This window comes from Silene latifolia, chromosome 5 (genome assembly GCF_048544455.1).
Source record: "Silene latifolia isolate original U9 population chromosome 5, ASM4854445v1, whole genome shotgun sequence".
NCBI classification, from domain to species: Eukaryota; Viridiplantae; Streptophyta; class Magnoliopsida; order Caryophyllales; family Caryophyllaceae; genus Silene; species Silene latifolia.
The window spans coordinates 74,407,666-74,419,655 of record NC_133530.1 but is presented as its reverse complement, the minus strand read 5'-3'; positions in this window follow the sequence as shown (position 1 = coordinate 74,419,655).

Sequence of the window (11,990 nt, the reverse complement as noted above, 5' to 3'; positions counted from 1 at the left end):
GGACTCATACATACTGATGTATGTGGACCTATGTCAATCACCGCTAGAGATGGCTATAGATATTTTATCACTTTCACGAACGATTTGAGTAGATACGGATATGTCTACTTAATGAAGCATAAAAGTGAGTCCTTTGAAAAATTCAAGGAATACCAGAATAAGGTTGAGAACCAACTGGGAAGAAAGGTTAAAGCACTCCGTTCAGATCGGGGTGGCGAATATCTTTCAAATGAGTTTGATCAACACCTTAAAGACTCGTGGAATAGTTTTACTGATTAACTCCACCTGGAACACCTCAATTAAATGGTGTGTCCGAACGGAGAAATCGAACACTACTTGATATGGTTCGATCCATGATGAGTCACACGGTAGTACCTGATTCATTATGGGGTTTTGCTCTTTTGTCAGCTGCTCTTATACTTAACCGAAGTCCGTCTAAAGCTGTTGACAAGACTCCATATGAAATGTGGAAGGGAACGGTCCCTAACTTGTCCTTTATTCGGGTTTGGGGCTGCGAGGCTTATGTCAAGTGGAGACACGACGATAAGCTCGGCCCGCGATCGGTCAAGACATACTTTATTGGTTATCCAAAAGGAATGTTTGGTCATTACTTCTATTCGCCTACCGAACATCGAGTTTTTGTTGCGGCTAGTGCGAAGTTCTTAGAGAAAGAATTTCTCGAGAACAAGTCAAGTAATAGAACCTTCGATCTGTCGGAGATTCAAGAACCAACAACCGAGGAACAAATGGAGGAAGTTGTTCTTTCAACTGATGATACGGTTAGTATTCCTCAGGAACCTAGGAGGTCGGGTAGAGTCTCTAATCCTCCAGACAGATAAATTGGTATGGTCGAGGAAAATGACGTTTTGCTCCTAGAGAGTAATGAACCCGCTACCTATAAAGGTGCCATGACCTATTCCGACTCTAAGCTATGGCTTGAAGCCATGCAATCCGAGATGGACTCCATGTATGAGAATGACGTATGGGATCTTGTTGATTTACCTAACAAGGTAAGACCTCTTCAGTGCAAATGACTTTACAAAATAAAGCATTCTGTAGGCGGGCAACCAGATACCTATAAAGCACGACTAGTGGCAAAAGGTTTCACTCAAGTGCACGGATTGCATTATGATGAAATTTTTGCACCCGTAGTTATGCTGCGTTCCATTCGGATAATCTTAGCGATTGCCGCTTTTCATGACTATGAAATTTGGCAAATGGATGTGAAAACCGCCATCTTAAATGGTTATTTGGATGAGGAGTTTTACATGGTACAACCCGAAGGTTTCATAGATCCTGAAATTCCTAAGAAAGTGTGCAAGCTTAAGCGTTCCATTTATGGACTTAAGCAAGCTTCTCGGAGTTGGAATCATCGTTTCGACCAGGTGATAAAAGAGTATGGTTTCACTCGATCGGTCGAGGAACCATGCTTATATATGAAGTCGAGTGGGAGCAAGATTGTTTTTTTGATATTGTATGTCGATGACATACTCTTGATTGGGAATGACATTCCTCTCTTATCTTCGGTTAAAGGATGGTTGAAGAACCATTTCCAGATGAAAGATCTGGGTGAGGCACAACGCATATTGGGAATCCGTATCTATCGAGATAGATCACGACGGATGTTATCATTGAGTTAGGAGTCTTATTTAGATAAGATTCTTGAAAGGTTCAGCATGACCAACTCCAAGAAGGGGAACCTTCTAATGACTTCTGGGATGCATTTGAGCAAGTCTCAGTCACCCACGACGCCTGAAGGGGTTGATCGCATGAGTCGTGTTCCTTATGCATCAGCCATAGGATCAATCATGTATGCCATGATATGCACACGTCCAGACGTGGCATATGCATTGAGTATAACGAGTCGGTACCAAAAGAATCCAGGTGAAACACACTGGATAGCTGTTAAAAACATCCTTAAGTACCTACGGAGGACTAAGGATTGGGTATTGACTTATGGAGGAGATACTAAGCTATGTGCAATCGGTTACGCAGATGCTAGATTCCAAACAGATCGAGATGATTCGAAATCTCGGTCTGGATTCGTCTTTACTCTTAATGGTGCTGCGGTCAGCTGGAAGAGTTCCAAATAGGATGTTGTAGCAGATTCTACTACTGAATCCGAGTACTATGCCGCTTCAGAAGCAGCAAAGGAAGCTATATGGATGCGTCAATTCTTACAAGGACTATCCGTAGTTCCTAGTTCAAATGACCCAATCACTATCTATTGTGACAATAGAGGTGCCATCTTCCAGGCTAAGGAGCCTAAGTCTAGCAACAAGTCTAGACATGTACATCGGACCTGATCCATGATTACGTGGAGCAAGAGGAGATAGTGATTGACAAGAGTGATTCGGATGACAACATCGCGGACCCTCTCACAAAACCATTGTCATATGATAAGCATGAAGGGCACGTTATTTCCATGAGAATTAAGCGTGTTCCTGAGTTGTAGTAGTTGATTATGAATTCGATACATTTTTCCTTTTCATATGCTATTTATAACTTCATCGTTTTATTACAATATTTTGTTTTTCATGTGGATTGTAAGACAACATTGAACGCCACAAAATGATCTGAATTACATTATATTTGTTTTGGTCCGTAATCGCCTACATGAGTTGATAACTCTGGCTATTATTTTGTGAAGTTGATTGATGGTGGGTTCAACGAGCCATAAGTCAAACGGTTGGCTGATCGATCACAGATGCGAGTTATAACGATACCTCGTAGGACAAATTGTGATAACGTAATGGAGTCCTAAATGTTTAAATACATTCGGTACCAAGTCGTGGATTGGACGTCCATTGTGTTCCTAGAGTCGATTCTTTTGACTATCGACTGTCTCTTGAGATTAAGGCAGTTTTTGGGTGACTTTGGTTTTTTCTCATGGTCGATGAATCGGAGGCTAAGCAGATTTTCACTGGGTCATTTCATACTGTGCTTATATCTGCAGGATTCGAGTTGAAGAAAATAACCAACCTTTATCAGGTTTAGTTATTTCTCAGGGCCACTCGAGGAGTTTTAACTGAAATGTATGGCCATGCTCGAATGATGATTCGTTTATCAGTTAAGTTACTCTCTAGTCGGGAAAACCACTCTTGATATTGATCACTTGTAAAATACGACCTTTGTGAATATGGATTTTGCAAATTGTTTTACATTGAGTGGGAGAAATTTTAGGATATGAGAATCGGTTATCGCACATACACTTGTGAGGACAAGTGGGAGATTGTTGGAGCTTGTGTCCTCCACAGTTAGTGTGATAACGTATATAAATCTCTTATAGGTTCACAAGGGTATACTTAGTATTTTATCAGTTGATTAACGTTTACCTAATAACGGTTGGCTTGCTGGAAAGTTTGACGTTATTAGCATACGATGGCGGTGATCAATTGGTCCCTAAAAGTCACACCTAAAGGATGTGTTTGAGAGATGTGATTGTATGGAAATATAATCACATTGATGCCTTATATGACTAAAAGGTTAGTCCATGTATTTGACTAAACAGTTAGTCAATGTGATGATGAGACGATTATTTAATACAATTAAATAATACCAGTTGAGACGAATTAATTGTTAAATTCGTAAATTGAATATAAACTGTTATATTTAATTAATGTATATAATGTTAGCTTAAATAAATTAAGATGTTAATTCGTAATTAAACGTAATTAGTTATATTTAATTAGCGAATTATAAATATGTTATATTTATAGTTAATGTATATATTATGCGAAATTGTCATAATAGAATGTTGACAGACCGGTATTAATAAATCGACTACAAACTGTTGTGTATAGACTTATTAATACATGTCGACATAAATTGACAATTAAGATAATTAATACACATTTATACATTTAGAAAACCAACCTAAAATAAGAAGATATTTTTCTCCTTATTTTTGGTGGTTGGTGGAAAAAACCGAAATAAGAGAAAAAAGGGAAGAATAACATCTTCCCCTAATCATCTCATTTACACGGTTTAAGTAGGGCAAGAGGGAGATTTATTCTCTCATTATTTTGACCTAATTCTCATCATCACATAAAACACAAAACCCTAAAAATAATTAATAATTTTTAGGGATCTCATTCTAGCAATTTGAGAGGCATTTCTCAAAGCATTTTGGGTGTAACGATTAGGAGAATATCGATTTCGATATTGTTCTTAGGCCAAATTGCTAGGACCAAAGGTTAATTCTAAATCTCTATTATTTTTGTTTATGCAATTTCATTTATGACTAGCAATTTCATATTTATAATTTCGTTATAATCCGAGAATTTCTAGAGGAAGTATACCGATATTTCCTACATACATATCACAAGTACCATGGTCACATCTTAAAAGTAAATCATAATGTAACATCTAAGATCAGAATATCACCATTTTAAGTTTTAAACACACTCAATAGGCCGTCACATTTGATACTACAACACCTACATATCACAACTATAATGGTCACATTTAAATAGTAAATCAGAATGTCACCATCTTTAACCAAAATATGACCATTTTAAAGATTTCAACACATAACATGCTGTCACAATTCAGACTGCAACAGAGTAACGATTATCTTCATATATCATACAGTATAAATTGATTTTACACCAAGAGCAGCTGCCATTTTCACGACTTTATTAAGCACCTCTGCCAAACCACCATCTTCGGATTCCAACACTTGCTTCTCCTCCTCATCACTGTCTTCCTCCTCACCATTGGCTTCCCTGTCCTCCTCACCACTGGCTTCCCTGTCCTCCTCACCACTTGCTTCTGTCTCCTCTGAAATCTTCTCTGACCCATCATTGTCTTCCCTTTCATCCGTATCCACCGGAGCTCTAAAGGAAACCCCAGATTTCACCTTTTGTTTACCCTTCTGCATTGCAAGCTTCCCTTTTCCTTTCTTCTCAGCTAGTCATCCATGAATAGTGTAAATATTAAATTTTGTGTATAAAAAAGAACTTAAAACCCTAATCCGACCTACATTGCAACCTAATTTTCAAGCATGCTTTATACAAAACATCAACCAATAAACAACCTTTTTTTAACTTAATCTGACCTGACATTCCAACCATTTTTCTGAGAAAACCTAATCTGAACTTTTTTATTCAACAAAAAAATTCGACAATGTCATAAGTTTTACCGTGTCATTTTTAATACCTAATCTGAACTTTTTTATACCAATGTCATCATTTCTTACTAAACAAAAATCAACATCTCTAAACAAAAATCATACCTTCCATTTGTTTCTTCGGGGGTGTCCTCCTAGCCATCTGTTTCTTCCCCATCGTCTCCAGGACCTCAGTCAAATGTTACCACAGTAACTGAAGATGGAGCGTTGATAAATTTCAACTCAGGGATTGATAAAGGCCCGCTACCAGGGATTTTTTATCAGCAATAATGAAGTAGGCGATGAAGATGATGAATAATTGTTTCTTGTTTTCAAGGGTTTATAGAGAGAGGAATGAGAATTCGAAAAATCATGAGAGAGGAGAGGAAATGGATACACTGTGTTTTACTAGGTGGTTTTGGGAAGAAAACCGTCTATATGGGGAAGGCAAAAAAACCATTAATTATTTGTTTAATAAAAATGCCAAATCTGTCCTTCTCTCTTCTTTCTTTAATTCCCAATGTTAGACGGGTCCATTTGCCCCATTTAGAACAATATGGTATCAATTCAATCCGTCTCTCCTTTGTGACGGATACTCTATGTCACAAGGAAGACTAATTGATAATCAAGTAAAAGACATATGAATGTTTGTTTTAATCAATTTATTAAGTGTAATTAATTACTATGTACGATCTTACCATTGCACGTTGCACCGATAAATCATTCTCACGTTTTAGAAAATCAAAAACGTTCAAACTTCAAAGTATAATTAACAACTTTACAATAGATTCTAACAAGTGGCATGTGCATCGCACGGGCATTAAATCTAGTACATATATATAAAGCAGGAACTTTTCGAGCGATATTAGAGAGTCCAACCTTTTTAGAAATCCTAATAAGAGTAGATTTCGAAACAATTTTAATAAATAAATTATCCAAATAAAAGTAGATTTCCTAATATTAAAAATAAATTTTAATAAAATTATCCTAATATAAGTAGATCAAATATATATTAATAAAATTATCCTAATATAAGTAGATTAAAATTATCAAATAGATAACAGACATTTGTAATAGTTCAAGTTATCATTTTTATTTTCCCCCCACTTATGGTCTCATACCTTTGTATTTTGTATTCTAACATTAAAATAAATTTAAGAAGCTGTCGGATAAATAATAAATCTATTTGATTAAAGTGTTAAGTGTTATGTTAAGGTGATAAAATATAATCTTACGTAGTTACACGGAGTATAAACTACGGTTCCATAAAAATATAGTCACTAAATAATCATTGGAATGTGTATATAAATAATAAATGTCTCCATATACATTCAAGTTATCAATGCATATAAAATAATATACCGATCTATACATGTAACTATTTATTTTCAATAAGTCTTGTTTCAGAAGGTCTGAAATAAGCAAAATTAGATGGCTTATAATGTACGTTGTCTGATTTAATCTCGGTCTACAAATTAGGAAAAAAATATATATACATTACACGAGACGTCATATATAATTTAGATAACCAAAAAAAAAAAAGGAAAAACTCACAATCTATTTTTCAAATTATTACTACTGTTTGAATTTTGGGTGGAGAGGCAGCCGATTGAGTGACTTTGGGTGTTGACGTAGTAGTCCTAATCTCAGCCATAATGGCTTCGTGTATCTCTTGCAAATGTAAATATTAAAATACTTACTATATGTTAGATAAGGTTACTCTAATAAATTTAAAGGCGTTCATTGTATAAAATGTGTTAGCTTTTGCATAACTACCCCCGGAGATGTCAACATTAATGAATGCTTCAGGCCATTGCACAATAGAACCCACGACATCTTGCAACCGCCAATTATCACTAAGTAGTGGTACTATTAGAGTATCATACTCCTCCATATATAAGTCGGTCACTACCACTTCCCTCCAATTCTGACGGAGGGCAATGCCTTGAACCTCAACTTCTTGAATCTGGTCGTAATAGAACGCTGCTCCCCTTGCAACAGTAATTTTGTCGGATGATACTATAGGGCCATTGTAGTAAAGAACACAAGGCTTCTTGCAAACGCCCTTCACATTTTTAATTAATTAGTATATATACATGCACTACTTTAATTAATAAATTTAATTAATCAGTATCTATACATCAATTATAAACAAGTCGTAGTTCGCTAATACCTCGTCAAAAGCCGGATTTGGAGATGATAAGAATGTGTCATCATCAACTACCTCCACCTCCTCTCTCACGGCCTTCATGGCTTCCTCTTCAACTACCCGATCTTAATCCTTTGACATGTCTTCGGCTCCCACCTCATTCTCCTTTGCCATGTCATCCTCAATTCGGATGCCCACTTTTTCCTTCTCCTCTCAGGCTCTCCTGCTTTCTTTATGACTTGTCGAACCATAACCAACTCTTCTTCGGATGGCTTATCCCCCGTTTCCACCATTCTGAGTATCAACCTGACCATTGTTTGTAGCTGTGTAATAGAAATGAATATGATTAAAATAGGTTGTATAATTTCAACATATATATTTATAAATTATGTTGAATAAAATACAATATTTATATACCCTATCATCACCACTCACTGTCCTTCGAGTAGTTTTTCCAAAATAATTAGTGATACCAACATGCGTCGATTCCCTTATGTAGATACCTCATTTCTGCACCTCCCGCCAACCATCCAGTGATGATTGGGCCGCATGTTTGGTACGCAGAACGATTTATAACAGTTCGTAAGTTTATCATCAAGTGATAGATCAAATACTTGTGTCTACCCCTTGGTTGTCATCTACGCGTCGATACGGTTGTTTTGACAGTAATTAGAGTTCATTTGGAGTCCGGGTAAAAAACCGCTTCATTTTCTAATAAACCGTTTAAAATGCCGAGTCGGAATGTCCTAGAATATTCCGGATATTTTTATTTCATAATTTAATTTTATATGTTTTGGTAAAATATATCCCGAAAATCTTATTTTAAGAAATAAGGAAGTTGAGATCCGTCGCAGTTCCATAAAAGAAACGCGGAATTCTTTCTTCTGCAGGAGGAAACCACTGGGGAACTGACGCAGCAGATGCTGCGCCTCTTCCAAGTGTCGCAGCAGCTGTTGCGCCTCTTCCCCAGCTCATTTCTACCTATTTTCAGATTTTTTCGTGATTTGTTTCCAAAGTTTTAAGTCATTTCATAACTCTCCATATTTTTTATATACCCTATCATCACCACTCACTGTCCTTCGAGTAGTTTTCCCAAAATACTTAGTGATACCAACATGCGTCGATACCCTTCTGTAGATACCTCATTTCTGCACCTCCCGCCAACCACCCAGTGATGATTGGGCCGCATGTTTGGTACGCGGAACGATTTATGACAGATCGTAAGTTTATCATCAAGTGGTAGCTCAAATACTTGTGTCTACCCCTTGGTTGTCATCTACGCGTCGATACGGTTTTTTTGACATTAATTACAGTTCATTTGGAGTCCGGGTAAAAAATCGCTTCATTTTATAATAAACCATTTAAAATGCCGAGTCGGAATGTCCTAGAATATTCCGGATATTTTTATTTCATAATTTAATTTTATATGTTTTGGTAAAATATATCCCGAAAATCTTATTTTAAGAAATAAGGAAGTTGAGATCCGCTGCAATTCCATAAAAGAAACGCGGAATTCTTTCTTCTGCAGGAGGAAACCACTGGGGAAATGACGCAGCAGATGCTGCGCCTCTTCCAAGGGTCGCAGCAGTTGTTGCGCCTCTTCCCCATCTCATTTCTGCCTATTTTCAAATTTTTCCGTGATTTGTTTCCAAAGTTTGAGTCATTCCATAACTCTCCATATTTTTTAGTATAAATAGGAACCTTCGTTCCACATATTTTTCACGCGAGTGTCCGCCCTTCTCTTCTCCCTTTGCATTCTAAGACCGTGCTCTAAGCTTTTGACGTCTTCGTGCTTGATCAATTGACCACGTAAGCTCAGATCATTCTGAGTACCAGTACGTTGCATGACCGACCAATTTGACCACTATACATCAATCAACTTAATCTAAATACTCTTGCGAGAGCACTTTCTACATACATTCGAGTCGAGCAATTATTAAAACGATAACTTAGTTAATCTCGTTTTGTCAAACATGTAAGCCTGAGGGTGTAAATCTCATTTTTTTATTGTATTTTATTTTTGTATCAATTAATGTAAGATTTACGTCAAAAGTATGTTTAAAACCGACTTATAAAACCCTTTTATTAAATTGCTTTTACGGATCAGCAGTAACCAGATGCCGAGAAGAAACACAGCAACTGCTGCGCCTCTTCCAGAGGCTGCCGCAGTTCCTGCTCTTCTTCTTCTTCCTCGGTTCTCTGTTGATTCGTTCCTTTTCTTTTGTTTTCTTGTTTTCTCTTATTTTCTTCATACATAATAGATTTTAAATACGTTCTTAATAGTTATCATGTTTTATTTACGGCTTAAATCCCTAATAATTGATATTTGCGGGTTTTCGTCATTAAATCAAACCCGGGTTTTGGAGATTCCACTTGTTCATATCAAATCTCTGAAATTCGACTTTTGTACAGGTTTTCATCAGTTTATTATGTCTTTCAAATCGTTTCCGTCTTCATAATTTAACCTAGTTCGCCTAATTAGTTTTAATTCGTCTTAACTCGTTTTAATTAGTCTTAATCCGTTTTAATTCGTGTTTATCGCTTTTATGACGGCCTTGTACATAATTAACACGCTAAATCACTTTCGCTTGAGTCAAATATCAATAAACAATCATTAAACACACTAAGGAACACTAACTACCCGCATTTATGACTTCACAGCCAGAACTCACCTCAGAAACAAACGCAGTGAAAGCTGCGCCTGTTCCGGGATGAGTTCTGTCTCTGAACTTCCGTTCTCGCTTTGACCTAAATCCTTTAATTGCGTATTAATCGACTATTAGCCATAATATCACTCCTAATCTGTCCGTATTTTCTAACCTTATTTATTTCCCTTCATTTTTCTTCAAATCGTCCGTCTTAAGTATATTTTTGACATAAATCAGATATATCATTGTAATTTATTGTAATTTTAATTATCGTAATTTATTTATCGTTATAGATGGTTTATTTTCTTGTTCTTCACATGTAATGAATCTAACACCGACTTCGACCCAAGTGTATGCTAAATTACATGATCACCGATATAGTTTAATTTCACATGCTAGTATTAATCTGTGGATGTTGCATTGCATGCATATAATCGACAACATATCAAGTATGAATAATTTCCCTAATCATTAGTAGAGGCCGATATCGAGGTGGGCGGGATTAGGTGTTCAGTAAAATGACTTCCTAATACGTACCCTCACCTCTTACTCCAGATTTCTGTGAACATCCGTGTTCATTGGCATCCACGAGAGTCATTCTAGACATAGAATGCTAAGGGTAATGAGTTCTTAGTGTTCATGTCACTACTTTGTGTCTTGACATGACACGAGGTATTCGAACGGTTCCAATTTCCAATAAACATTGGTGGCGACTCCACAAATACAAACGCATGTTCCCAAGCTCCTCCGTGGCCCGCCCGTGTCCACAGTTTGGCGACTCCGCTGGGGAAGAATACACTTACGTGTTGCCAAGGGTGAAACTTGAACAAGGTTAGGGAATAGTTTATATGAGACAGTTGTCGGTTTTCATTACTCGGCCTTCTTAGGTCATTTTATTCTGCCTTCCTAGGCTCAACCCCACCCATTCGACCAATCGTCCCGTCTGGACGGTCCAAATTCTTATATGGGCCTAAGGATAGATAGCGATTGGCGTCAACCATAACGTGATACATACTCATATTTGTATCAAGGGCTTTCACTACTCGAGAAAATGGACTAGGAACCGACCTTACTCTTGTTTGGCACGGACCTCTCCATAGACCAGGGTTTGATTGCTTGGTATGGCAACCCACCTTTTAAGCCAAAACTCTTATAAACACACTCAGCATACCGTTATAATGCCTGTATGAATGCTTGTATCATATGTGATCACCTTTTTGTAAACAAAACCATGGCGAAATTTTGTAAAATTATTTTTTTTTTTTTAAATGTTAACACTTTCAAAGATGACCTAAAATAGCACAAAATGACTCGGAACTCTATCCAGTCAAAATTCGGCCCTCGAAACCTATTTCAAAACCTCACTTCGAGTCAGCACTCCTACAACTACACTACAGTTTCTTAGGACAAACATTTCAAAACTTTGTCATTTTTAAACCTCACTTAACACAAGTGGCACACTTCCACTTCACAAGTCGAGTCATTTTAAGTAAGTGTGCTAAAATGGTCGATCGTGTTTTGATTCGTCGTCGATCTCTTATCCAGTTTCCAAGATGCCCGGAACTAGTCACGCAAGCGTCAATGGTCAACCCCACCAACCCGAAAATGGTAATGATATAATCTTAGTTGCGCTCATCCGTCTCCAAACAAGCTAAGACCAAGCTTATGCTCGCCTCAACGCTATTGAAGGCCGAATTGTTGCTGTAGAAACTAGGCTTCCACCTGCAGAGAATGATGTTCCCAATGCAAGCGTCCATGATGACATTCCAGCCTTTGTTAGACAACTAGAAGCCAACCCCCCACTAGGTCCTACTGAAGCTGAAAAGCGACTCCAATACTTGGAGGAGCAACTAATTTACCTTAAGGGAGATGACATCTACAAGGAGAACAATCGTAAGTATGAGGCCGTGAATGCTCAATTGCCAACCAACTTCAACATGACTGACATACCAAAGTTCAAGGGGCATGAAAATCCTTTGAACCACACCCCTGCTTTCAAAGACTACATGTCTATCAAAGGCATCAAACCCAAGATGTTCCTAAGGATCTTTCCTTCATCTCTCGACACCATTCCTAAGCAATG